Source organism: Triticum aestivum, chromosome 6D (assembly GCF_018294505.1).
Source record: "Triticum aestivum cultivar Chinese Spring chromosome 6D, IWGSC CS RefSeq v2.1, whole genome shotgun sequence".
Taxonomy (NCBI): Eukaryota; Viridiplantae; Streptophyta; class Magnoliopsida; order Poales; family Poaceae; genus Triticum; species Triticum aestivum.
The window spans coordinates 212,590,906-212,618,725 of NC_057811.1; positions in this window are offsets into that span (position 1 = coordinate 212,590,906).

Here is a 27,820-nt window from a genome sequence, read left to right on the forward strand (position 1 = left end):
GCCCATGGTATTTTTAGTGCATAATTATGTACGCGCGGTACGTACGCCGCAATTCGGTCGGGACTGAGATGGAGGCCGAATTGCTAGTCGAACTCCTGACGAGCTGGACTGTCATGCTGTGGAGTAGTCCGGACTCGTTCAATAGTGTCCGGGAGCTTGGCCGCCGAATTAATATTCTGCTTGATAAGGCCGCCCTGTACTTCCGCTGCCAGGGCCGTGGTGTGCTCCTTGGTGAGAAGGGAGCGTTCCATGTTTCCGTTGACTGTTATGACACCGCGTGGTTCGGGCATCTTAAGTTCGAGATAGGCATAGTGTGGCACCGAATTGAAGCGAGCAAATGCGGTTCGTCCGAGCAGTGCGTGATAATCACTGTGGAACGGGACGATGTCGAAGATCAAGTCATCGCTTCAGAATTTTTTCGGCGATCCGAAGACGACTTCCAATGTGATTGAGCCCGTGCAACGGGCCTCTACACCTGGTATTACTCCTTTAAAGGTTGTTTTTGTGGGCTTGATCCTTGACGGATCGATGCCCATCTTGCGGACTGTGTCCTGATAGAGCAAGTTAAGGCTGCTGCCACCGTCCATGAGGACTCGCGTGAGGTGGAATCCATCAATGATTGGGTCGAGGACCAGTGCAGCTGAGCCGCCGTGACGGATACTAGTCGGATGGTCCCTGCGATCGAAAGTGATCGGGCAGGATGACCATGGATTGAATTTTGGGGCGACTGGCTCTATCGCATAGTCGTCCCTGAGCGCACGTTTGCGCTCCCTATTGGGGATATGAGTAACATATATCATGTTCACCGTTTTGACTTGGGGGAAATTTCTCCTGTCCCCTTGTGTTCGGTGGACGGGGCTCCTCATCATCATCCTCACTTGGCGACCCCTTCTCCTTATTCTCGGTATTTAACTTACCGGCCTGTTTAAAGACCCAACAGCTTCTGTTGGTATGATTGGCGGGTTTATCGGGGGTGCCGTGGATCTGACATGGTCGATCGAGGATTCGATCCAAGCTGGATGAGCCCGGATTGCTTCTTTTAAATGGCTTCTTCTGCTGACCGTACTTGGAGCCACTGAATCCGGCGTTGACCGCCATGTCATCGGTATTGTCACCGTTGTTCCAACGCGTGTGCCTGTTGGGACAGGGCTTGCCGTTGCTATTTCTAGCTTCAGAGGTGGCAGGTTCGCTTGCATTGTTGCTGCTATAGGCTAGCCAACGATCTTCGCCCGCGGAAAAGCGGGTCATAAGTGTCGTGAGGGCTGCCATGGACTTCAGCTTTTCTCGGCCAAGGTATTGGGCGAGCCATTCGTAGCGAATGCCATGCTTAAAGGCCGCTAGGGCTTCGGCATCTGGACAGTCGACGATCTGGTTCTTTTTAATTAGGAACCTGCTCCAGAATTTCCTCGCCGACTCTCCGGGCTGTTTAACGGTGTGACTTAAGTCATCGACATCCAGAGGTCGGACGTATGTACCCTGGAAGTTGTCGCGGAAGGCGTCTTCCAAGTCCTCCCAGCTGCCAATGGAGTTTTATGGCAGGCTGTTTAACCAGTGCCGAGCTGGTCCCGTGCCCAAAATCACCCAAGCATCGGACGTCCAACCGTCTCCGAACATCCGGCGACTATCGGTCGTCCGACCACCATCGGATTTCCGACCTTCGCTGACGAAACTAAAAAAAATAAGTTCGACCACCACCACCTTTCCACCTCCACTTCTGCATACACACCCCAATACCCCCTTCCATACATACACCCCGATACTTCAACCCAACCACCATCAATTGCCGCAACCACCATTGCTTACTCGCTACGCACTCCGACAAATTTTGACACATTTGGTTTTGAGAATTTGAGTTGTGGTTCATCATTTCCTAGGGTGTTTCGGCTAACAAGGAATGGTTCGACATCGACATCACGCCACTCATCTTCGCCACGGACTTGTCATCAACAACGAACACTTCACTTTCATCCGTCCTTGCTTACAAACAAGTAATCCTCGACGGTAACCTCTATATCATCTTGGTATCGCGATATCCCATCATTGTACATTCTTGCCATTGCATTGATAACCCCATAGCCCATTTTGCGTACCTTGCCTATCGAGACTGGCCTTTGAGTATTGCCAGCAACATTACTTGTGCACATTAGTGATCATAGCCCCCATTGCATACATAAAATATCATCTTGGTACATATCTTGGTATCATCTCTTGTGTCACAAGGTTTTCATCGCATATACACAATTGCTATCTTGGTTCGTGAAGTTTGGCATAAGAGGCCATCAAAAGAGCTCAAAAGAGAAAGATCAAAACAAGCTTTTAAGCAAAAAGGAAAGATAAGCAAAGAGCTTCTAAGCAAGAACCATAGCATCCTACTACATTAATATTGCCATACTCGATCATCTTGGCATACTTGGGATATAGCATACTTGGGATAGAAGTCGTTGCATTTTTCCTTTGTAGGTTGTGCACAAGTTTTGTATCCGCCTAGTGTGCAATCGTGCTAGCATCTCTCTAGTGTTGTGCAACAAGAGCATTTTTGTGGATTCCACATTTTGGCTCATTCCTTGGTTGCACGACCCCATTTATCTATCCGTGTGTGTGTGTGTTTCCATGTACCATATCTTGCTATTGGTCTACTTGTTGCATTTGCAAATTTGTGAATCTTTTCAAAATTATTGAGGCTCACTAAAAATTGCATCAAATTTTGTACCACCATCCTAACGGAGCGACACCATAAGCTTTTACTTGTGTAGGTGTGAGAACCAACAAGAATTGGTACCAATTGTGGTATTTCCTTGTTACACATTTGAGTGATCATTGATCCATCTTCAACATCGGTCATGGTACATTTGGTATAAGTTCTTCACTTTCTCCCACTCACATATTTGCTTGGAATGATGGATAGGCCAAGTTCTTCTACCAACCCACTCTTCATCCAGCAAGACGGCGACATGACCTCCTACATCACCAAGAACCACCTCTTCGGTGCACAACGAGCTTTGCATCAAGAACAACAAGCATTGAGCGACCGCATCAACTATCTCGCCACCGACTTGTGACTCTCCGAGCAACGTACAAGAGACTACTTCGACAACAAGCTCGACGAACAAAAACAAGAGAGCAATGCAAGAATGGCCGAGATTCGTGCCTTGTTGGTCAACCGCTCTTCTACCTCTTCGTCCTACTTAAGATGGAGCTGCTCGAGTCGACACTCTAAGGACACCATATTCGGCTCAAGTACTCCGTCATCAAACACTCATCGACGAGCTCCGCGCCAAGAGTGTCAAGTAAACCTCAATCCTCTACACGGAAATAATCCTCAAGAGCAATTTCGAGCGCAAGAACATCGACATCGCCAAAACCAAGCTACCTTGGCGCAAGCACAAGAAAGGCAAGGACAACGCCAACAAGACGAAGAGCGGGCGCGCCAACATCAAGAGGAGCAAGATGCCGAGGCGCTCTGACAACAACAACAACGGCGTGAAGCACAAGCACTTGAGGCCCAACGTGCCCTCCAGGAAAGAAGTCGCGCCATCGCCGACCGCAACCCGCATACTCGGGAGCAAGAAGAAGAACTTCATGAAGAATTCCAAGAGAGGAACTATCAAGCTCGAGTGCATCTCCAAGTTCCACAAGCTCCTCGACAAGAACCCCAAGTTCTCCAAGAGAAACATGAGGTTGACAACCCTCCACGCCAAGAGCAACATGAGGTTGACAATCCTCCACGACAAGGGCGTCATCATTCCTGACCCCAACACAATGAAGAGCAATGCTACAGCAAGCTCAAGTTCACCATGCCCAAGTTCACCGGAAGCAATGATCCCGAAGAGTACCTTTCATGGGCATTGAAGGCCGACAAGATCTTTCGTTTGCACAACTATAAGGAAGAGAAGAAGACCGCCATGGCATCCCTTGAGTTCCAAGACTATGTCCTCATATGGTGGGAACAAGTCACTGAGCGTCGTGAGGCAAGAGGTGAACCACCCATTGACGGTGTCCTGGACTAGGGGGGGTACTCACCACGTCGTCTCCCGACCAGCTGGATCGGGCCGAGGACCCCCATGGCGGTTCACTTCTGGGCCACTTAGGGCAGCCCGTGCCGCATACAAGGAGGATTCCACAAGACTTGGCGCCTAAGACAAGGACTCCACTAAAGCCTAGGCCTCCGGTGTGTCATATAAACCGAGGCCATGCTAGTCAATATCTAATCTAATATTCATTATTACAATCTCGTGGTAGATACATGTACTTTGTAGTACACCCCATATGAATACAATGAAAAGTAGGATGTAGGGTTTTACCTCCATCAAGAGGGACCGAACCTGGGTAAAATCCCGTGTCCATGTTACCATCGCTCTAAGACGCCTAGCTTAGGACACCTACTACGAGATATGACGGATATATAACCGCCATTGGTTCTTTCATTGAGAGCCTGCTGGGTGATCACCGCGGTTCGATGGGATGATCAGGTGATGTCTTTTTAATTAGATCTATTCATCGTCACTTAATTTCTTTAAGGATTACTTTTTCCGATTTTACGTTGTCGTGTTCATGGATTTATGCACGGACGCGGATGATCTATATGATCTGCGCTCCTTGGTGGACGACGGCTGGATTCCACATTTGGAGGACTTTATATGTAATAGTGTAAGTGTTGAGGGAGACAGCCGTTGTGCTAAGTGCCCCTGGTTTCTGCCCCAAGGTGATCAGCTCTGTTTGAATCCTGCCACAACTACTCAGCCAGAGGGCGGCCTATTGCTGCAAATCGACTACCTAGAGCTGCCCGGCAGTGTGCTGGCTACATAAAAAATATGTTGCCTCTGTTGTCTTGAAGAAACAAATCAGATGTCCAACCCTGATGCGTCCCCAAGATCTAACTATCCGGACTAGTGTCAAAGTACTACCACAATTAGTACTAGATGCAACAGAAATCCCGAGGCCTTTCGGCAGCAACGTCGGTCGATCAAGCCACCTTTTGAGGCACCCAAGCACACGGGGAGCAAGATTGCATGCACCAGGGAGGCTCCTTTCTCTCTCTCTCCCTTTTTTAAATCTAGTACTTGTGATGCAGCTTGTCCTCTACTAGTATTACTTTTTGTTGATAAGTGTGTAGACTAAAAGTACTACTAAACTTAATTCAATTGCTAGTACTGCTATTTCACGTATTGGTGAATCCTTCTAGAAAGATCAAGGACAGGTGATCTGATTATTGATCCAGATCATTTTTTATCTACTTCGGTCTTCTATGGTCATCGTCGTCAGATTTTATTTTTCTTGGCTAATTGCTTAGCACGTAAAATTACAGCACACAGATTGTTTTCTGTTGGTTTGTACTGCATTATTTTTTGCAGAGATACTTTGCTGACACTTGTACATGCTTTTTCCATCTGCTTCGATCTGGCCGGCCGACGTACGCGTCATACCCTTCATCAAACTGACCTCCGCGTTTGGATCGGCAGTTCATTATATTGTCCGGCCCGCTGCACCCCGGCCAGGACGTCCCTCATCCATCGTCGTCTCGTCTGCTAGCAAGTTTCGACGTCGTCGGATAAGTCGACAGGTGCAATTGTTTTAATTATTCGTGTTGCGCATATTAATAATATTTCAAAGAGTATTTTCTGCTCGTTAGCGATTTTTGGTACTGCAGGTTTTGCAGCCTGGTCTACTTTGAGGCCGTCGTTTTAGGGCGGTCCGATATGTCGTCATTTTCCCGCACACAATGTGTCGGTAACTCTGGTGACCCTGCGAATTCATATTTTGTCACCTTGGCGTGCCAATGCCCTGTGTCGACATCGTCCTCACACCAGGCAAATCTCTTTTAATAATTTATTTCGCAGTGATAATTCTGCAACTTCTTTGTTTCTTTTTTTCGTTATTTTTTTATTCGGTTATTATTACCTGGCTTATGCTACTTAATGCATGCATATAATTAACCTCGGCTATGCCCCACCGCTGGCAAGCCGGCGTCATCGTCCCGCCTCCACCGACCAAGTCATGGGGTCACCTCGGACGGGGCACACGGACCTTGGCGCTCAGCCAGGCCGTCCTCGGCGCTCAAGCCATATTACTTTAATTGTTTATTTCATTTATGACAATTAAGTAGAAGATCTTTTTGGACTGCACTATTTTACGTGTGTAGGTAATCGACTTTGACCGCGTTAGCGGTCAATTCGACAAGCTGACGTCATCATCCCAATCGGCATAAATCGGCTCGCGTGATCACCTTGTTGGTCGCATTGCCATACCTACATGTTCGGTTACCTTGGGGACTTCGGCATCGCTGAGGGAGCTCTACCTCATCAGGTGTTCGGTGAACGGGCCATATTTCTTTTATTATTCACCTTGCATAAATTATTAATTATGCATCAATTTTTTAATATATTATTATCATTGTTATCTCCGGCTCGCACACTGTCACCACGACGTTCCAACGTGCTGACATGGGGACTTCGTCGTCACCCTACCAACCTGCTCCGTCACCTCGCCTAGACTGGGGGCTTGACCATCGCTTCAAAAACTTACTTGGCCAGGGATGTTGGTGTCACCCTGCCGACCTACCGCGTCACCTCTGCTGGACCCGGGGCTTCATCATTGCTTCATTAACCCACGTCGGGGACTTTGGCGTCACACAGTCGGCCTTCTCCGTCCCCTCGGTCGGACTGGGGGTTTCACCTCGCCACATCGCCTGTGCTATGTCGCCACTTCAGAGTGTCGAGCTCTTCGCTCCAACACCCCGGGACTGGCTTGGGGGCTGGGCCCAACTCCCACCGTAAGCTCGGGCCGCGTCATCGACACCGAACACATTAACCAGCTAAGTCGCTTTAATCCTCAAAATTTTTAATTTTTAATTTTTGTTCGGTTCGACCAAACTATATATTTATGTTAAATAAAAACTTAGTTTGTTAAAAATGTTGTTTGTTAAAAACACTTCCTTTACCGAAGTTAACTGGGGGCTCTTAAATTTGTACGAGCCGTTCTATAATAATTGTTTTCTTCCTAGTCGGTGCAAAGTCTTTTTCTACCACTCCTTTCTCGACTCGAGTGTGTGGTCAATAGCCGGATAGCCTGTTTGCTCTCTAATGCCGCTCGAGTTTAGTTTCTAAACTGGCATAACAAGCAGTACTCCGGCATCGGGATAGGAGGTTGCAGCCGTAGACTGACCCGCTTGAAGTCTTGAGATCGGATGTGTCATATTAATGCACGATAGAAGCACAAAAGTAAGACCAATTTTCGGATTGGCACCAAATGACTTGATTTAGTTCGGGTGTAAAGTTTTTACTGAATTTTTTTGGTTTCCCAAGCCTATGGCATTTTTAAACTATTTGTGTGTTTCCCGCATAAGTCTCTCAGTGCAACGCCGGGCACCTTTAGAGATTCGGCAAAAACATTCTCGGACATTGCTATATATGCATTGGTTTTGAATTGTGTCTTCGGTCAATAGTTGGGTTTCCCGGCTCCTGTGCTTGCCTCCTACGTTTCTCTTTGTTCGGCTAGGTGTGCAAAGGGAGAACCACTGCGATTGTGCTTCCAGCTCGAATGGTTAAGCACCTCAGTGGAGAAAGCCGAGAACTGACTATCACAATGGGCGTAAACTGGTCAGCGATCCGATGACGGTGTCAAACTATAGATCGATACCGATTACCCCGTGTTAAACAATGGGCCTTTCTTAACATTGGCCGTAGTGTTAATGGCTAGACTTCGGTCGGTGCCAAACACTAACCGGGGGCTCGTAGCTAGCTTCCCCAGTTTAAAGCTCCTATGACTAAGTGAAAGTTATAAAGCCCGCATATCTGATTGCCTTGTTTCCGCTAACATAACCGCCTTCGGGCACCGAGAGGTCGGCTAAGGGTTGTCTTGTTACTGCGGAAACACCCTGTGTAGTATCTACAAAGGGGTAGAAGCCGATGGTGGGCCCCTTTCAACTGATAAACGGTCACAACGGAGTCAAAATAAACATATATCATCAGTGTTTGTATTCAGTATACAAGCACTGACTTCCGTAATTATCGTTATAAAGCCATAAATATGCATCAAATTTGACTTAAGATTTTGGCCAAGCTGGGTTGCCTGGCTCCTGTATTTAACCCTACGTTCCCAATTGTTCGGCTAGGGGGTAAAGGGAGCACCTCTGTGATTGTTACTACCAGGTCATCCAGATTAGTACCTCAGACCGGGTGAAGCCGAAAGCTAGCTATCTTAAGAATATAATTGGTCGGCAACGAGGGAAGTGAAAGTTTCGGTTCATTAAGACCATAGTCTTCTGGAAATTTCCCCACACTAAATCCTCGATATTTTCCTCCCACGTTGATTGGAGGTGAGGTTTCATGATCATGATCAGCATGACAACCCAAACAAAGGAACCGATAGCGGGACTATTTTCTTCGGAAGATGTTTCTTATGTTAAAAAGTAATATAACATATCTCTCCGTGTACGTTTGTTTATAAAACCATATGGCTGGATTGCCTTGTTTGTCGTAAATCTTTGCCCTTATAAAGGCTTTATATAGTAGGACAAACACTCCCCGGCTACTGGCCGAGGACGTTGAAGCCGATGGTCGGTCATCAAAGTTGTGTACAATGTGGATCCGAGCATTAATAATGTAGAGTACTTGCATAGATAGAATCATTACACATAATTTGTGATTTTACTCCAGATATCGATCCTTAATTTGGCCACCCGTGCCCACATTAAGGCTCAGGGGCTACTAGGCTTCGGGCTTATCGTTTACTAATATTAAAGGGGCACATCGAACCCCTGATTTGGTGTTGCCACCCGACCAGTGTCTCGGGGGCTACTGCATTGCCTATTCAATACAAAAAATTCAAAGTGCTCAGTGTTCGGCTTGTCTGAACTATGGGCAAACGCGTCTTCGGACAACAATAGGTACCATCTAGGACTTATCCTGCATCAATCTAATATATTACGGCGACTTCTCAAAACCCTCTCTCAAGGGCCCGTCCACCGATCACTGTTTCCTCTAATGTGCATCTCGGGTTTTAGACCGACACACATCTTGAGGGCTACTTGCTATATATCTCGTCAGTAAATAAATTGCATCAATCGGAAAAAAAATCCAAAAACAATCAGCCCAAGCCCGAGGTGGTGCATCACCTCGGTAGCAGTCCGACATAAAACTCGACTGCGAGCGGCTGGCTCCATAGAGAACTTTTTCAGCGTTAAGCTCGGGTAACCTCCTTCAAACTTTTTCAAACACAAGGTAATCTATGACACTTCGGATACAGTTCGGCGTTGGAGCTCGGATACCTTCCGGTGTTGGACCTCGGAAGCAGTCCAACGATGGTGTTCGGCTGCAAAATATACCTCAGATGCAGTCCGGCCTTGGAGCTCGAACGTAAGAGGCCACCGCCACACGGGGACAATTTCAAACCCGAGGTGTGGCGTAAAAAATAACAAGGCATTGATAAAGGCCGAAAACTTAAAGGGGCTCCTCGGATACCCAACGTGTAAACCGTTCAGATTCACTTCGGCAATCCTCAAGATCGAAGATGAGAAGATTCGTTGAACCAGTTTTCAAGACCGACGACCGAAGATGAAGAATAGTTCGGAAGAATCGAGGAGCGTCCCCAACTTGAAGACCGGTTCAGGGGGCTACTGACGGTGTCCTGGACTAGGGGGGTACTCACCACGTCATCTCCCGACTAGCTGGATCGGGCCGAGGACCCCCATGGGGATTCACTTATGGGCCACTTCGGGCAGCCCATGTAGCATACAAGGAGGATTCCACAAGACTTGGCGCCCAAGACAAGGACTCCTCTAAACCCTAGGCCTCCGGTGTGTTATATAAACCGAGGCCAGGCTAGTCAATATCGAATCTAATATTCATTATTACAATCTCGTGGTAGATACATGTAATTTGTACTACACCCCATATGAATAGAATCAAAAGCAGGATGTAAGGTTTTACCTCCATCAAGAGGGCCCGAACCTGGGTAATATCCCTTGTCCATGTTACCATCGCTCTAAGACGCCTAGCTTAGGAACCCTACTACGAGATATGCCAGATATAGAACCGACACCCATCACTACTTGGGCACAAATGAAGGATGTCATGAGAGCATGTTTTGTGCCAACATACTACAACCGCGACCTCTTCAAGAAACTCCAACTCCTCAAGCAAGGAACCAAGAGCGTTGAAGAGTACTACAAAGAAATGGAGATTGCCACTATTAGAGCCAATGTCACGGAACATGATGAGCAAACTATGGCATGTTTCTTGAATGCACTCAATCATCCCATCAAGAAGATCGCCGTCTTCCAACCTTACTCCAACCTCATCGAGCTAGTGCATCAATCTACCTAGGAGGAACTTCAAGTGCAAGTTGACTTCAAGTATGCCAAGTACTCTTCCAAGAGCTACGGTTTCTCCAACAACCAAACCTCAACGACTCCAACACCTTCTACCTCAACCAAGCCTTCTACTTGTAACGATGGCAAGTCAAGTTACAAGAAAACTTCGACAACCTCAAGTCGTCCTCCTACTACAAGCAACTTCAAGCCGAGAGCTTCATCATCAGCTACTCCAACCGATGAGACCATCAAGACAAGTTCCATCAAATGCTTCACATGCAGCAACCGAGGCCACAAGGCCTTCGAGTGTAGTGACAAAGTGAACCACCAAAAAGAGAGTGAGCGCCACAAGCCCAAATTGAGTGCCTCCACGATGAGCGACAAGAAAAACTTAGTCCTATTTTCCACCAAAAGTGAGATGATAGAAGTGTGTGAGAACCCATCAAGTGTTATGCACTACATCCTATTGTGCAAGGCACCAAAAACTAACACCTCTCACAACATACCTTTAGTGTTATCTTCTCTATTGCAGGAATTGCAAGATGTATTCCCCGACGAGTTACCTCCGGGTCTACCTCCACTACGTGGCATTGAACACCGAATCGACCACATCCCTGGAGCACCTCGTACAAACAAGGCTCCCTACTGCGTCAACCCCGAGGAAACAAAGGAGATCCAACGGCAAGTACAACAACTCATCGACAATGGCCATGTACGAGAAAGTTTGAGCCCTTGTGCCCTTGCGGTAATCCTTGTTCCCAAGAAAGATGGTACATATCGCATGTGTTCCTATTGTCGTCCATCAACGCTATTACCATGTGTTATCGTTACCCCATTCCACACCTAGATGATATGCTAGATGAGCTTACCGGAGCCACCATTTTCTCTAAAATTGATCTTAAAAGTGGCTACTATCAAATACACATCCAAGAAGGTGATGAACTGAAAACCTCATTTAAGACCAAATTTGTCTTATATGAATGGCTTGTTATGCCAATGGGTTTATCCGAAGCACCTGGTACTTTCATGCGAGTCATGCATTTCGTTCTTCGCCCATACATTGGTTTATTTGTTGTGGTCTATTTTTACGATATTATTGTATTTACCAAATCTCTCAAAGATCATGTCACCCATCTTAGAACCATGTTGCAAACTCTTAGAAAAGAGCGCCTTTATGCTAATATGGACAAATGCCTTTTTGGTGTTGATAAGCTTGTTTTCTTGGGTTTCGTTTTGTCTTCTAAATTAGGGTGTTCATGTAGATGAATCTAAGATCAATGCTATTAAAACTTGTCCACAACCAACCAATTTGCAACAAGTGTGAAGCTTCCTTGGTTTAGCCGGTTTCTACTGTAGATTTGTGAAGGATTTTAGCAGCATTGCATCCCCTTAGATGCTTTGAGTAAGAAAAATGCACCCTTTGTTTGGGGCCCATCTCAAGATATCACATTTAATGAGCTTAAGAATTTGCTTACTATTGCTCCCATGATTGCTTTACCCAACTTTGACAAACCCTCTGAAATTCATTGCGGTGCTAGTGGTAACGGCATAGGAGGTGTGTTAACGCAAGAGAATCACCCCATAGCTTAAAGTGAAAAACTTTCCAGAGCGCAACTTAATTATCCCATATATGACAAAGATCTATATGCTTTAGTGCGATTTTTGCGTGAGTGGGAACATTATCTTCGCCCTCATGAATTTATCATTCATACCGACCATGAAACGCTTAAGTACCTTAAAGGTCAAACTAAGTTGAACAAGCATCATGCTAGGTGGAGTGAATTCATTGAGTCATTTCCCTATGTCATGAAGTATATCAAAGGTAAGGAAAATGTTTTGGCGAATGCGCTTTCCCGTATATGCATGCTTGTTACCAAACTAGAATGGAATGCCATTGGCTTTGAGCACATAAAAGACTTGTATGCGCATGATCCTACTTTTGATATTCCTTATCCCAAGTGTTTGGCGCATACATCTTGGGAACGCTATTACATCGAGGATGATTATCTTATGAGAGCTCACAAACTTTGCATCCCCGAGCCTTCTCTTTGTTTGTTACTTTTGCAAGAATCTCATGGAGGAGGACTAATGGGACACTTTGGACGAGACAAGACATTTGCTACGCTCTCCAAGAACAATTTTTGGCCCAAGATGTTCCGCCACGTCTCACGCTTCACCAACCGATGCTCTACATGTCGCAAAGCTAAGTCTAAAGCTCACTCTCATGGCCTTTATATGCCACTTCCTATTCCATATCACCCATGGGAAGATATTAGTCAGGACTTTGTACTTGGTTTGCCTAGAACTAGAAATGGCAAAGATTCCGTCTTTGTTGTTGTGGACCGATTCTCTAAAATGGCACATTTCATGCGTGCAACAAGATAGACGATGCCTCACATGTTGCAAATCTTTTTTGTAGGGAAATCTTGCGCCTACATGGAGTGCCAAAGATGATTGTTTCGGACCGCTATGTCAAGTTCTTGAGTACTTTTGGAAGACCTTATGCGCCAAGCTCGGAATCAAGCTTTTGTTTTCTTCGGCATACCATCCTCAAACCGACGGCCAAACGGAGGTGACGAACCAAACGCTCTCCACTCTCCTACGTGTGTTGATCAAGAAGAAGATCAAGGAGTGGGAAGAATTCCTACCCATCGTCGAGTACGCCTACAACCGCGGAAGACATTCGACTACCAGCAAGTCCCCCTTCGAGGTCGTCTACGGTTTTAACCCATTGTCCCCATTGGACATCTTTCCTCTACCACTACAAGAGCGGATCAACATGGACGTGAGTGCCCAAATCACCTACCTCAAGAAGATGCATGAAGATACAAGGCACACCATCGAGCGCCAAGTACAATTACTCGCGACCAAGCTCAACTTCAGCAAGCAACCCATGATATTCAACATTGGAGATCTCATGTGGCTACACCTTTGCAAGGATTGCTTCCACAACGAAGGCAAGTCAAAGCTTCTTCCTCAAGCCGACGGACCCTTCAAGGTGCTAGCACGCTAAAACAACAACAACAACAACAACAATGCTTACAAGATCGAGCTCCCGCGCAACAAGTACAACGTGAGCGACGTCTTCAATGTCAAAGATCTCTCTCCCTACCATGGTGATGAAGCTTTCGATCAGAGGTCGGATCTTTCCCAAGGGGAGGAGATGATGCGGAGCATCCCAAGGTCATCTCCATGGACCTACCTACATCTCCCATGACACCACTTGGACCAATTACAAGATCTCGAGCAAAGGCTGTAGAAGATAACGTGAACTCGCTCCTCTCCGAATTACCACTTTCTTCACATGAGACATGGCTACTATCTCAAGCGGAGAACATATGTGTGATCAGGTACTTGGAGGAAGGCCACGGAACGGCTACACTCAACGGACAAGGCGGCGAGGACACCAAGTACAAGGAACAAGAAGAAGAGCTGCCAGGGAATCTCCAGCCTTCGGAGGACTGAAGCTTGTCGGACGTCCGACGCTTGGAGCATTAGCCAGCCAACCAAGTCCCAGCCACAAGATGCCCCAGCGACCGGAAGACCGACGTCGACCGGACGTCCGACGCACTCCAGGTCCCGGATGGCCGACACCACCATCACCGAGCCAAAACGTGGGAAGTATGGAAGCCTTTGGAGGACCAAAACGTCCGACCCCGACTGGACGATCGACGAAACCTGACCCGAGCCGAAACATCGGACTTCCGACAAGTACTAGACGTCCGGACCGTCACGAGCCTTCGGACGACCGATGACTGTCGGACGTCTGACGTCTGTGTGTTGACAGCATGTTGGGCCGAGGCCCATGTACCCCTTCGTCCACTAGGACTATAAATAGACCTCCTCCTCCCACTTTCTACGGTTAGCAAAGGATTAGCTCAATTTAGAGATAGAGCTTTGCTCACCCACTTAGTTACTTCTCCATTGGAGCTCACGACCTCTACGGAGAAGACCCCCCAAGAAAATTCAAGACCCCTAACGGGAAGACCTCAAGACCTCCTCACGGAGAACTTGTTACTGTATCGTCCTATGTTGGATTTGGATTGTGTGTCTTCTTGTGTTTCGAGGATCTAGCACATGTGTAATCGAATCTTGTTGGTTTGAGTGATTCCTCTCGTGTTTCCCCTCGTGTTCTTTGTGTTCTTCATAGGATCCCCTCCATTCCGTGAAAGATCGGGCATCTAGGGTTCTACCCTACATCAGACGGGTTATAAGACTATTATTTAAGGCGCATGAATGGTATTGGCAGAATATTCATATATGAATCTGAGGTTGAAGAAATTCTGCTAAGTGTGAGAAAAACAAGTTTCACAATTTTTGCCCATAATTTTGGATCTACTGCAGCGTTAAAAACAAAAGTAAATGTCTAAACCTAGAACATGGTTGTGGAAGAACTAGTGGGCTGATACCATTCTGAAGAAAAGAAGATCTATTTGAGATTCAATATGGATGCTAAGCTAGCTGCCACATTATTTTTATGGTGTTTTTAGATTGGAAGGCAAGATCTATTCGGAGCTATGAAGAACTGCGATGAACACCGACGAACTTGCGAAGGGTCAGTGACCTAGTGCGGATCTAGAAGGGCCCGAAACTGGTACCTGATTGCGGTGATGGTGAGTGCACGTGCGCCGCAGTTATCTGGTTTGTTCAGGTTGATGCAGCGGCCGGTGTTGAGGTCGCTGAAGAGGAACGGTGGCGGCGGAGCTCTGACGGCGGCGCTCGACGCAAGGATAAGAAGAAGAGAGAGGGATGGGGTAAAAGTGAAAAATGAACCCACATGTGCCTATTTATAAGGAAAAGCTGAAACAGTAAACATCAGGCATGGAAATCGAGGAACGATCATCATTATCTTAATAGCAAAGGCGCCTCGATTCTCGGAAGGCTGGATTAATGCAAAGATCCGTTGTGATGTCATGGGATTTTTTTTCTGAAATTAATAACATGACGTCATCTTTCGTCATGGCGGGATATCAAAGTTTGTCAGTTTAAATATCAAAGGAGTTTAAGAGATTCACCAACCAAAGGATGAACATTGACATGAACCAGTTCAAATCAATCTGGGGCCTAATGTTGGGTATATAACCCCAAGGTGTGACCCGCCCAGGAGGGGCTGTCTTACACCATTGGCGACTCATGGCAAAGGGCCCAAGCGGGCCTAAGAAGACAAGACGATAAGACGGTGGCTCGTAAGCAGGCTACTAAAGGTCCAAGACTCGGAGGTGGCTTGAGACCCGAAGGTGTGAGCTGCCCAATGATGACTTGCTCTGTAAGGCAAGGAAGTTAGAACCAGGGTAGGTTACGTTGTGTGACCCAACCCAGGCTCTTGTAAGTCGCCGGACCTTGACCTTGTATATAAAGGCGAGACCCGACGGTGGATTAGGTCAAGAAACAACCAATCGATAGCTAGGTCAAGCGTATTCGCTCCCTTGTAATCGAAACTCAAGCAATACACCTAGAAGCAGGAAGTAGGCTTTTACCTCGTTGAAAGGGGCCGAACCTAGGTAAATCCCTTGTGTCCTTTGACCTGTTCAACCCCTTCGAGCAAACCTATGTTGCGATGGCTCCACACCTGAGTCCTTTCACTAGGGAAACTGTGATACATCACCAACATATCTATAAGTTTTCATTGTTCGATGCTATTATATTGTCTGTTTTGGATGTTTTATATGCATTAATATGCTATTTTATATTATTTTTGGCACTAACCTATTAACCAAGAGCCCAGTTCCAGTTTCTGTTTTTCCTTGTTTTAGAGTTTCGTGGAAAAGGAATACCAAACAGAGTCCAAACAGAATAAAACTTTCATGATGATTTTTCTTGGACCAGAAGACATCCAGAGGACTTGTAGTGCAAGTCAGAGAAGCCACGAGGCGGCCACAAGGACGGAGGGCGCGCCGCCCACCCTTGTGGGCCCCTCGTTACTCCACCGACCTATTTCTTCCACATATATATTCTCATATATCCCAAAACCAACAGAGAGAGCGACGAAAACACGGTTCCACCGCCGAAACCTTTTGTACCCGTGAGTTCCCATCTAGGGGCCTTTTCCGGCGTCCTGCTGGAGGGGGATTTGATCACGGAGGGCTTCTACATTAACACCATTGCCATTTCGATGAAGCTTGAGTAGTTTACCACAGACCTACGGGTCCATAGCTAGTAGCTAGATGGCTTCTTCTCTCTCTTTAATTCTCAATACCATGTTCTCCTCAATGTTCTTGGAGATCTATTCGATGTAATAGTTTTTTTGCGGTGTGTTTGCCGAGACCCGATGAATTGTGGATTTAAGATCAGCTTATCTATGAATATTATTTGAATCTTCTCTGAATTCTTATATGCATGATTTGATATGTTTGCACGTCTCTTCGAACTAGCGATTTGGTCTGGCCAACTAGATTGGTTTTTCTTGCAATGGGAGAAGTGCTTAGCTTTGGGTTCAATCTTGCGGTGTATTTTCCCAGTGATAGTAGGGGCAGCAAGGCACGTATTGTATTGTTGCCATCGAGGACAACAATATGGGGTTTTCATCATATTGCTTGAGTTTATCCTGCTACATCATGTCATCTTACTTAATGCATTACTCTATTCTTATGAACTTAAAACTCTAGATGCATGCAGGAGTAGGTCGATGTGTGGAGTAATAGTAGTAGATGTAGGCAGGAGTCGGTCTACTTGACACGGACCTGATGCCTAGATATCGTCATAACTTTGCGCTTTCTATCAATTGCTCGGTAGTAATTTGTTCACCCACCGTAATATTTTCTATCTTGAGAGAAGCCTCTGCTGAAACCTATGGCCCTCGGGTCTATTTTGCATCATATAAGTTTCTATTTTCAATCATATAAGTTTCTGATCTACAATTTTAGTTTCCAATCTACTCTTTTTTCAATCTTTTACTTTCCTATCTATAAACCAAAAATACCAAAAATATTTACTTTACCTTTTATCTATCTTTATTAGATCTAACTTTTGCAAGTAACTGTGAAGGGATTGACAACACCTTTATCGCGTTGGGTGCAAGTTGTTTGATTGTTTGTGTAGGTATCCGGTGACTTGTGCGTTGTCTCCTACTAGATTGATACCTTGGTTCTCAAATTGAGGGAAATACTTACTATACTTTGTTGCATCACCCTTCCTGTTCAAGGGAAAAACCAATGCAAGCTCAAGAAATAGCAGGAAGAATTTATGGCGCCGTTGCCGGGGAGATCTACGCCAAGTCAAACCATACAAAGTATCCATCATAAACTCTCATCTCTTGCATTACATTATTCGCCATTCGCCTCTTGTTTTCCTCTCCCCCACTTCTAAAATGATTTTCGAAAAAATTGGCCCTTTTCTTTCGCCCTTCTTCCGTTCGTCTTTTTCGTTTGTCTTCTTGCTCAGTTGCTATCTTTGTTTGTGTTACCATGTGCCCTCTATTTCCTTGCATCTTCACTTGCTAAAAATCTAAGTTAATGGATCCTCATCAACATGCTAATCTTTTTAAGAGATCCAATTATGATGAACCAATTGCTAGTGATTTTTGTGCACTAGATTGTCATTATGAAGTTTTGCTTGAAATTCATGAATCTGAAAATTCTGACGAAGAAATTTATGAAGTCATTCACGATAGCTCCTTGAATAAAAAGCATGATTGCAATGGTTTTGCTATAAATTATATTGATGTCAATTGTGCTAATAATATGCAGAACTCTAAGCTTGGGGATGCTAGTTTTGCTATGTCCACTACTTATTGCAATGATCATGGTTGGGGTGATTCTTCTTATGATCTTGAAATTTTATTTAAGCCCCATGATGAATATGAGATTGATAATAATGTTTGCAATAATATTGAATGTGGTTTGGAAGAGTGTCAACTTTAGATCACACATATTTTGATAATGTTCAATCTTATGAAGTTTTTGATAAAAGTGGGTTCGGAGAGGTCATGCCTTTATTTTATGATAATCCCACTATTTTGGAAGAGTGTCAACTTTGCATGCATGTGGTTCATAAAGAGAATATTTTATGTGATATTTATTGTTGAGTTTTAATATGATCCCGCATGTAATTATTATGAGAGAGGAAAATATGGTTGTAGAAATCTTCATGTTACAAAATTACCTCTCGTTATGTTGAGATTGCTATTGTTTGTTTGTTCTTCCTTGCATATGGTGGTTTTTTCTTGTCTTGATAATTTGTTTGCCTATAAGATGCATATGCATAGGAAGTATGTTAGAATTAGATGTGTTTTTCACATGCTTTATGATGCTCTCTTTGTGCTTCAATTCTTGTCTTTCATGTGAGCATCATTGAAATTATTAATGCCTAGCTAAGGGCGTTAAACAATAGCGCTTGTTGGGAGGCAACCAAATTTTACTTTTGTTTTTGCTTTTTAGGTTCTGTTTTGCTTTAAATAATTCATCTAGCCTCTGGTTAGATGTGGTTTTGTGTTTTAATTAGTGTTTGTGCCAAGTAAGACCATTGGGATAGCTTATGGTGAGAGTTGATTTGATCTTGCTGGAAAAATAGAAACTTTTGCGCCCAGAAAAACAATTCTTATTTTTTACTGAAGCTTGATTTTGAGTTGATTCTTTTTGCATAAGATTCATGAATAAATAGCTTAGGCCGTCCTAATTTTTCAGAATTTTTGGAGTTACATAAGTATTCGATATATCTAGATTGCTACAGACTATTCTGTTTTTGATAGGTTTTGTTTTCTATGTGTTGTTTGCTTATTTTGATGAATCTATGGCTAGTATCGGGGGGTATGAACCATGGAAAAGTTGGAATATAGTAGATATTACACCAATATAAATAAAGAATGAGTTCACAACAGTACCAAAAGTGGTGATTTATTTTCTTATACTAACGGAGCCTATGAGATTTGTGTTGTGAAGTTTTCAAGTTTTCTGTAAGGATTTGATAGACTATGGAGTAAGGAGTGGCAAGAGCCTAAGCTTGGGGATGCCCAAGGCACCCCAAGGTAATATTCAAGGATAACCAAGAGCCTAAGCTTGGGGATGCCCCGGAAGGCATCCCCTCTTCCGTCTTCGTTTATCGGTAACTTTACATGAGGCTATCTTTTTATTCACCACATGATATGTGTTTTGCTTGGAGCGTCTTGTATGATTTGAGTCTTTTATTTTTAGTGTTCCACAATCATACTTGCTATACACACCTTTTCAGAGAGACACGCATGAACCGTGATTTATTAGAATACTCTATGTGATTCACTTATATCTTTTGAGCTAGGCAATATTGCTCTGGTGCTTCACTTATATCTTTTTAGAGCACAACGGTGGTTTTATTTTATATAAATTGATGAACTCTCGTGCTTCACTTATATTATTTTGAGAGTCTCTAAACAGCATGGTAATTTGCTTTGGTTATAAATTTAGTCCTAATATGATAGGCATCCAAGAGGGGTATAATAAAAACTTTCATATAAAGTGCATTGAATACTATGAGAAGTTTGATTCCTTATGATTGTTTTGAGATATGAAGATGGTGATATTACATCCATGCTAGGAAGTAATTGTGAATTTGAGGATTAATTGTGTTAAAGTTTGTGATTCCCGTAGCATGCACGTATGGTGAACCGTTATGTCATGAAGTCGGAGATTTATTTATTGATTGTCTTCCTTATGAGTGGCAGTCGGGGACGAGGGATGGTCCTTTCCTTCCAATCTATCCCCCTAGGAGCATGCACGTAGTACTTCGTTTCGATACTAATGGATTTTTGCAATAAGTATATGAGTTCTTTCTGACTAATGTTGAGTCTATGCACTACAAAAAAAGACACATCCGTGACATTTTGGGCTGAACGAAAATCTTTTCTGTCATACTTATGACACTTCTATGACGATAATTGTGACAAAACCCAGTATCATCGTCTACTTCTATGACACTCCTACTTCTATGACAAAAAATCATGACAGAAAATGGGCTTTTCGTCCTGGGCGGGCCGTAGACGCAGCTCCATGACATTCTTTGGGCCGTCCATGACAGAAAAAACCGTGGTAGAAGCAAGGGCGCGGAAAATATCGGGGAGTCCCCGGTTACGGTGGGTGGTCGGGGGCCGAGTGATGCACGTTTCTCTTGTACGTACGCGCGTGTGCACGAGGCGTTCGGCTCTAACTCAACCCGAGTGATTGCACTGCATGCTACGCGTTACTTAACCCGAGCGATCGATCGATGGCTGTTAACTAAACCCGATCGAGCGATTCCTTCGCTACTACTGCTAACTGAAGCCGATCGATGCCGCCTCTGGATGAACAGTGAGCGTTGCGGGGGGGGGGGGGGGGGGGTTGGATGACCAGTTCCCGGTGGGGGTGGATGAACAGGACCCCGTGGTGTTGCCTCTGGATGAACAGGACCCCGATTGATCGAGATGGTTGGGGCTGGATGAACAGGACCCCGTGGAGGGCAGGATGAACAGGACCACCCTGTGGAGGGCAGGATGAACAGTAGACGGTGGAGGGCTGGATGAACGGGAGCCCGTGGAGGGGTGGTTGAACAGGAGCCCGTGGAGAGGGCTGGTTGAACAGTAGCCGGTGGAGTAGCGCGCGGTGGAGGCTGGATGAACAGTCACAGGTGGAGGCTGGAGGAGGTCGACGGTGGATGAAAAGTAGCCCGTGGAGGCTGGAGGGGGTCGACGGTGGAGACGAACAGTATCCCATGGAGTCCCATTTTGCGGTACGCCACACCCCTCCCGATGAACAGGACCCTCGTTTCGACCGTAGCGCTCCAACACAAGTCCGTTCCCTCCGTTTTGCGGTATGCCACACCCCTCCCGATCAACAGGACCCCCGTTTCGACCGTAGGAGGTCCGTTTCCTCCGTTTTGCGGTACGCCAGACCCCTCCCGATGAACAGGATCCCGTTTCGAACGTGGCCGGTCGAACACAGGGCCATTTCCTCTGTTCTGCAGTACGCCAGGCCTCGTTTCCATCGGCTGTTCCATCCAAGCCGGTTGGCTCCCACGCGTTCTGTTTCCTCCCGATGAACACGACACATTCCGTTGCCTCCCCACGACGATGCTGTTTCTCTGTTCCGACCCAGCCATGTACACGAGCCCTGGCCGTACGTACGCGCGAGTAGGCGTTCGAGACCCCGCCCGTATGTATGTACGTGGCCGTATTTACTTTCTTGCACCCTGGCAGCTATACGTACATGTACATGCCACGTGCGCGCCTCTACATCGACCAGTATGTACGAACAGGTTCACGACCAGAATGACAATGCTACGTACGCTTCGACCAGGTGGGTCCCGACTGTCAGGCACTTCCTTGCGTGCGAAGATGTAGCTGGTGGGTCCCAGCAGTCAGGGGGAAACGTTTTTTTCACGAAATACGATGGCCCGTCCAGTTGGTCCCCGCTGTCAGGTGGAGGAATAATTATTTTGCGCGTAATAAGGAGGCACTTCCTTGCTGCGGCCGTGGACCCAGGTGTCAGCCTCTCCACGTACAGTCCACGTATGATGGAAGTCGTTCTTTGACCATGTTGACCACGCCGCGCCGAGAGCACCAGGGCGATGGACGACAGCGAGGCCTAGGAAGGGCACGACACGGAGCTGGGGAAGACGCGGCAGTGGATGCCCACGCGTAGGGGAGTACGAGGGTTCACTGGTTCGCTGCGGTGTGAGGCTGCCATCGCCGCAGAATAACAGGGGGTGTGGGTGAGTAGAGGGATGGCCTGGCCAGCGGTGGGAGTAGTAGGGGGCGGTGAGGCATCCGCTGCATCACAGCCGGCCACGGGAGGTAGGAGCACGAGGCACGATCGGCGCTGGTTTGGGCGGCTCGAGCAAGAAGACCAGAGGTTGAAGAAGCACTACGGCCGTTGGATGGACAACGTACGGTCACTGGAGCTAGAATCGTGCATATTGACTAAGTTGACAAAGCCCTCCGTCCCCGTCAACTTAGTAGGCCCATAAGTCAGCCTGCCACTATACTGGGTCCCAGCTAACTGGGGGAGTATTCATTTTTTTGTGCGTAATAAGGAGGCACTTCATTGCGTGCGAAGATATAGCTGGTGGGTCCGAGCTGTCAGCGGCGGTAACATTTTTTTTGCGAAATACAGAGGCCATTTCGGTGGGTCCCTGATGTCAGGTGGAGGAATCATTATTTTGCGCGTAAAAAGGAGGCATTTCCTTGCATGCGGCCGTGGACCCAGCTATCGGCCTCTCCACGTACAGTCCACTTCAGATGCATGTCGGTCGTTGACCACGTTGAACAGGCCTCGCCGAGAGCACCAGGGCGGTGGACAATGGCGAGGCCTAGGAAGGGAACGACACGGAGGCAGGGAAGACTCGGCAGTTGTTTCCCACGCGGAGGGGAGTACGACTGTACGAGGGTTTACTGGTTCGTTTGCCGTCGCCGGAGAATAACATCAGATGTGGGTGAGTAGAGGGATGGATAGGCCAGCGATGGGAGTACGATGGAGCGGTGAGCCCTGCGCGGCAGCATAGCCGGCCGCGGGGAGGAGAGATTGAAGAAGCACGATGTGAGAAGGCAGTCCCGCCGGCGCTTGTTTGAGCGGCTGGAGCAGGAAGAGCAAAGATTGAAGAAGCACGACGGCCGTTGGATGGACATCCAATAGTCACTGCTTGTGCGTCAACCTTTTTTTAGGAAAGCCTCAAATCTGTGGAAAACAGCATACAGCCCATTGCATTTAATTAGCCATTGCTAATTCTTAAGGTTTTTTTGGAGCCCATATTCTTTTTGTTAGCATTACAGCCCATATTGTGGCCACGGTTAGAAAATTATACGAAATTTTGCATATTTCGGTGCGGTCCGAACTGTTTTTAATCCCAAAATTTCGAGTCACATTCAAACTGATTTTAAAAATAAATGTATATCAATATAAAATCCAACAAATTGTCCACGCATAAAAATTAATGTAATTTAAAATCTCGAAATGAAAAAAAAGAAATTTGAAACTAGTTGCCGGTTTGATGTGTTTTAAAAATGTACAACCCATTTCTCATTACTGATAGGCCATTTTCTCGGCCAGCCGAATGAAAGCTCTCCTCGTCTTGAAAGATTTTCAGCCCAACATGCCTGACAAAGCGACTTACTTCGCAAATCACAAAAAAAGTGGGTTGTGGCCGTGGACCCAACTGTCAGCCTCTCCACGTACAGTACTCTTCTGACGGAAGTCGGTCGTTGACCACATTGACAACGCCGTGCCGAGAGCAACAAGGCGGTGGACAACGGCGAGGCCTAGGAAGGGGACGACGCGAAGCCGGTGAAGATGCGGCAGTGGATGCCCACGCGGAGAGGAGTACGAGGGTTCACTGGTTCGGCTGCGGTGTGAGGCTGCCGTCGCCGCAGGGCCTGGCTAGCGATGGGAGTAGTAGGGGGCGATGAGGCCTCAACGGCAGCAGAGCCGGCCACTGGAGGCAGGAGCAGGCGGTCTTGCCGGCGCTGGTTTGGGCGGCTGGTGCAAGAAGAGCAGCGATTGAAGAAGCAGCAGGACTGTTCGATTCAAATCCAACGGTTACTGCTGCTAGAATTGTTTGTTGACTAAGTTGACAAGCCCTGCGTACGCGTCAACTTAGTAGGCACACAGGTCAGCCTCCCAACCGGTGCGCCCCAGATGTCAGTGGGAGGAATCATTTTTGTCGCGTAATAAGGAGGCAGTTGATTGCGTGCGGCCAAGCCAGTGGAGGGAGTAGGGTGGGCCGGGGAAGCTTGTGCGGCATCACAGGGGGCCACAAGAGGAGGGAGTAGGCTGTCCCGCCGGCACTAGTTTAGGCGGCTGGAGCAGGATGATCAGAGATTGAAGAAGCACGTCGGCCGTTGGATGGACATCCAACAGTCACTGCTGCTAGAATCGTGTGTTGACTTACAAAGCCTTGCGTAAACAAGTCAGCCTTGAAATCTGTGGCGTGTACAACCCATTTGCTATTATTTTTATAATTTTTCCTCATTTTTTAATTCATATGGAATTTATTGCAGCCCGTTTTCCATTTTTAGAATTGCTGCCCATTTTCTGGTGAGTACCAGGGTCAAAAAAATTAACTAAATATGTGGGAAATTTTGAAAATTCGCAAATTTTTGCTGGGAAAAAATTTCTTAATCCAAAAATTAGTAGCCATACTAAAACAAATTTAAAAATAAATTAGTAATATGTCACGTTCAATCCAATGAATACGTATAAGATATCAGTGAAGAACAAAAACAAAAAAAGAAACTAATATCCCATTTGCTTTATTTTTTTTGGAATTTTCACCCCCTTTTGATATTACTTTTAACAGACACTGACCATACTCTTTGGCCAGGCCGGAATGCATCCCTCCTCGTCTTGAAAGATTTGCAGCCCAGTAAGTCGGAGAAAACAAATAGGCCTAGCTTGGGTATTCTTCAAAAAGAAATACTGGGCTACCTATTTTCCCAAAGAAAAAACTGCTGGGCTGGTCATGTTGTTAGACGGGCCACAGAGACCGCACAACCCAGTTTATAGCCTGCTCCTCCGAATTACTACTAAAAAAAAGTTGTGCAATTCTGTCGTTAATTGACTATACGTTGAAAATGATGTGGGTCCCAGATATCAGCAGGGTGGATTAGAGTAAAAAAATGAGGGGTTCATCTGAGTAGTAAAAGAGGCGCTTGCTTGTGTTCGGGAGTGGACCTGGTGGGTCCGTACTGTCATACTCACAACTACAGTCCTCTCCCGATTCACTATGTTGACAGGGACCGTTTCAAAAAAAACTATGTTGACAGGGCCGGACGGCGGCGCCGCGGCGAGCGCACCAAGGCGGAGGATAAAGTGCTGTCGCCAATGTGCTGGGCTGGGTTGGACATTCTTATTGAAAAATAAAAATGGACCGGATCTATTTACGACGTTGACTACGATTTGCATGGGTCCGCTGGTTGCAGGAAGAAAATGCTGGGAGAAAGAAGACTGGTCGCTATCTTTGCCGAAGAATAATATCGACTGAATGTAATGACACTATCATAGGAAATAATATCCTCCTGTTAAATCGTGAATTTAAAGAACTGGTGCATGAGCATTTAGCTTTATTTATTTATTTACTTATTTATGTTTAGGGGACCATGAGCATGTACCTGGGCCGGATTCATGTGAGAGCCTCCCTTCCAGTTAATTATGGGCTTCTCTATTGGGCCTTCATCAGTGGCCGGATGTTATCAACAAGTGGAAAATGTGTTCCATACAAAAATAGTATGCGCTATGTACGGTTCAGGGCACTAAAGGATCGAACCATGCAACGAATTCCAAAACATTGTGTTTGTCGTTCTAACAACACATTTATTCAACCAACAGACAAAATATACTACTGATTGTACATTGAAAACAGCAGCAGCAACCAGGGCTGGGGGTGCAACAGAAGCAGTAAGCAGGCCAGAAGAGTGAAGACGCAGCTCTCTCTTCCAAACCAAACATCAGCCATCATTACAAAAGGGCTACCAAAAAAGAACAAGTGTATGCATCAAACTAAATAAAGATCCTACTACACCAAGTGTACGCATCTAACTAACTGGCTCAGTTAGACGTTACTATTTATTAAGCTGTGGAGATTGGCTGACGGCTTGAACCAGATGGGTGCCTGACGGGGGAAACTCCAGCCAGCAGGTCGAAGTCTGATACTTGCGACCCTCTCTCCTACTTTGGGCTGCAGAGCGTGGCGGCACATATCAGGGTATGGTGCATGCAGAGACGCATGGTACGCTGTGTACACACAGTTTTGCCTGATGAACGAAACCGCGCTGCCATCATGATCCTTGCCGTCGGTTATCTCATGGTTAATTGGATAATTCAGTCCGACAAACAGAGAGCGTGTACCAAGGCTACTTACCAACCTCCAGTCAAAAATTCCTGAAGGCCTAGAGAAGCTGGGATCCTGCTCAAAGACCTTGCAGTGACTGTGATTGTATTCCGCGAAACAACACGTCCGGTACGTGCGAACGATCATCAATCGTTCGCTGTCGTCTGATCGAGCCAGGAACCACCTACAACTGCCATGCCGCTTTTCTTTGAAAGGTTCTGGGATTAGGAAGGGTAGGGACACCAGGCGTCCTACAACATCATATCAAGTTGGAGTCAAATAACCCTCAAAAAAAGTTGGAGTCAAATAAAAAAGGGTTCTTGATGTAGTCAATCTTAAGAACAGCATGTTATGAGCATGAATATTTTTTCAATAAATGTTGACAGTAATATAAGCATGCCATCATGATATCATAGGAAATTAACATACTCCTGTAACAGCCGTTTGTAGCGATGAGTAGAGTAGGCCAGCAATACGTCCAGCCATAGAAGGTGTCGACAGCGTGAATGAAGCCCTTGTGTTCAATGGACGTGCAGATTTATCCACTTACCGCAGTGACCTGTCAGACAGGCGAGACCGCGGTTGAAGAACGCAATTAGCCTGAAGTCTTTATAATTCGCAGATCTTGTGAGCACTTGGCCAATTACAACCTTGAGCAAATCAAAATTGGTATCATGTTGGCTACTGTAAGATTCCGAGGATTCTGGGCCGCGGTGCCAAAGTAGTGCAGTGTTAATTGAAGGAAGGGGGATCAATCGCCGGGTGTAGACCTCCACGAGCATCCAGCTGCCGTGACCATCGACGAGCACCATCCAAGACGTGTTCATGTCCACTCAGTACATACCGTTAATGTAGTTGAGGGTGACGGGGATCGGATCGCAGTCAAGGGGGTTGATGCTCGCCACCCTATGATCGTTATGCTGCGTGATATGCCGTTTCTGAAGATCAGGCGGCATCAGCAAGCAAGGAGCTGGCTTAAAACCTCCGGCCTGAGGGCTTTGAGTTAATGGTACAGCCCCAACGAGCACGCGGCGAGCGGCATGGTACTAAGATTGTCCACACGCGAAACAATGAGCTTGATTACCTCTGTGGGAGCGAATTCTAGCCACTCTTTCGGCGGATGCTGCTCGGTTCTGCCATTGTTAGTGCTTGGGTTTTGGACAAGGGGGGAGGCGCCTTAGCGGGGATGGAAGATTGGACGAGGGGGGGAAGCACCTTAGCGGGGATGGAAGAGCAGACAAAGATGGAGAAGCGAATATGTGCTGCGAGAAGTGGACTGGTGATGATGACTACAGCACGCCGCTTGACTTACGAGACACATACCAGCAGCGTAGGGTCATCTCAAAGTCAGACAACTTGCTTGAGTGATCACAGTACTGGTACTCCCTATAGTACCTGCTACTATGCCCTAACTTGCTTGAGTAGAGTAGTAGTGGAGTAGTACTCTGCTCTACTACTAGCACCGGAGGAGTAGTATGTTCTAATCTAAAATAGTTACAAACTTCAATGCCCGAGCGTGGAACGACTACGAACCGCCATCGGTGCTAACTCCAATCCTGCAAGTCATGGATTTGTTTCTTTTTAACTTTCTGTACGAATCTATAGCCAGCCTGCCAGTCATGTACACTGTACTGACAGTGGAACCCACAGAGTACTTAGAATACAAGATTAAGGATGCAATTAGCTTTTTATAGAGGGAGAATCATACAAGCAATTAACTCAAATGGATTGGACGTGACTCTATTA